The following is a 2171-nucleotide window of genomic DNA, read 5'->3' as shown; positions in this document are numbered from 1 at the left end:
TTGCATACCGGTGGCGGGAACTCTTTTGCACCGTGCATTCCTCTTGCAACTCGAGCAATGCACTCTGCAAAAGAAGCTGCAAAAAAGGCGGGAAACTCGTCCCTGCACCGGGGTTTTCCTCTGCAACAGGAAACTCTCCCGTGCAATGAAGCTGCAACTTGGCGGGGATAATTCTGGTGCCAAAGCACACACAAAATCATGCCTTTGGGTCATGACAGACGCAAGATCTCCTGTTCATAATTATTTCATAATGCAGTCGTATGCCATAGCTGTGAGAAGACACATATTTGCCTCCAGGAAGCAGAAGGGACAAAACACTTGGGCAACACATCCAGGATAGTAAATCCGCCAGGAGTTCAATAAAGAGTTAGACGTGGGTTTGGGCATGGTCACTGAGATGAAGCCAAGGTCTAGGATGAATACATTTATCAAAAAGAAGTGCATTGGGGAATGCAGGCGGTGGCTGAGAGATACCTTAATGATTATTAGGAGATTGGCCATCAGGGCTGCCTGGTATGCAGCTAGAAAGAGGAGGAAGTGTAAGATCGGCAGCTTCTGTGTGTCAGAAAACCCCAGGAGGAAGAATCCTGTCCCTGTGGTTCTGTTGGACATTTTTCTCCTCGATGCCTTGTGCAAGGCCGGTGAAGGGAGAACAAAGGCAGCGATCAGGGTCAGAGCAACAAATGTACGAGGGAAGCTCGCACCAGCAGTAACATCTCAACCAAAGGTGCCCATGTGGGACTGCTGGGAACAGTTAAGTGGAAAGTAGGTTTTCTGGGGTTTTTTTCTTGTAACACATACTATGTTTTCTGTAAAAGTCTTTGCTTGTGGCCATACCTCTATAAACACAAAGCTATCTAAAAAGAATATTATAGGGAAAAAGAAAATATTTTATAATTATTTTAATTGATCCTGTAATATCTCATGGAGCGTCTTCTTTCATTGCTGCCTTTCCCCTTCTCCTCCAAGGCCTCACCATGTATAAACCCATCTCCCCTCAGCAAGCTGGCACACTGACGGGATAGAGCCAGACCCGGGAACCAGCTGGGGAAGAAGAACAGTGGCCTGAGGGGTTGACACAGTCACCTATGAACCATCAGAAACAGCATTTCCAAAACTATCATCCATATGCTATTTTTAGCAGAAACTAATTTTGCATTTGATATGTCCCTAACAGAAGCAAAAGCAAGAACTACTGCAACCATCAGTGGCCCAGGAACAGCAGTCTCTCATTACACTGAGTAGGGGGTTAATTTTGTGAGATCTCTCCACAGCTCCTCACCATCAGCTTTGGATTTCACCACCTGGGATAGCTAGCATCTTGTGGGAACACTGAGAATTCACGGTGCACCCCCTCACTCTTATCATTGGTGAACATGTTGGACAAAACTGTCCTGAGCACAGAGCCCCAGGGGACTCCACTCTTGTCCTTCCTCCAACCTGAAAAATGGCCATTTACCCCGACCCTTTGTTTCATGTCTTTTAACCATGTCTTGATCCATTAAAAGACCTTCTTTTCACTCCCATAGTCCCTCACAAAAGGTCAATTTTAAGAACTTTCAGCGAGGGACCTTTTCAAAAGCTCCTGATATTAGGTTGGGTTGGACTGGACTGGGTTGGACTGCACTGGACTGGATTCGATCAACTGCAACTCATTTGCCCACATGCTAACTGATGTTGCCAGAGATCTCCAGCAGATGGTTGGGATAGAATTTCCCTTTACAAAAATGATGCTGACACTTCCCCTAAATAACTACTATATCCATGTGACTGCTAATTTTATTCCTACTATATCTTCTATTAAATTCCAGGGATAGAAGTGAAAAACCTTGGACTGTAGTTCCTAAGATGACTTCTGGAGCTCTTTTTTTAAATTTGGGTGTTGTGCTGTCAAACCAAAAATCTTCTGGTACGGGGGCCCTTGCTAGGTGACATGCTATGAACAGCAGCCCTGCAGTTTCACACTGAAATTCCTACACAACTCTCTAAGGGAATATGATCAGGTCCCAGTCACTTGCTTACTGTTTTAATTTATGGATTTGCTTTTAAACCTCCTCCCTTGTCACTTCATTTTGATCTCTCTGCATTTATTTAGTGTGGATCTAGCATGGGCATCTCCCCAGTATTTTCTACTGCCCAGTTTACTACCCAGCTTCTGATATACTTTTAAA

The sequence above is a fragment of the Alligator sinensis genome, unplaced genomic scaffold, assembly GCF_000455745.1.
Source record: "Alligator sinensis unplaced genomic scaffold, ASM45574v1 scaffold816_1, whole genome shotgun sequence".
Taxonomy (NCBI): Eukaryota; Metazoa; Chordata; order Crocodylia; family Alligatoridae; genus Alligator; species Alligator sinensis.
The sequence above is the reverse complement of the archived record's forward strand: the minus strand, read 5'-3'. Positions refer to the sequence as shown.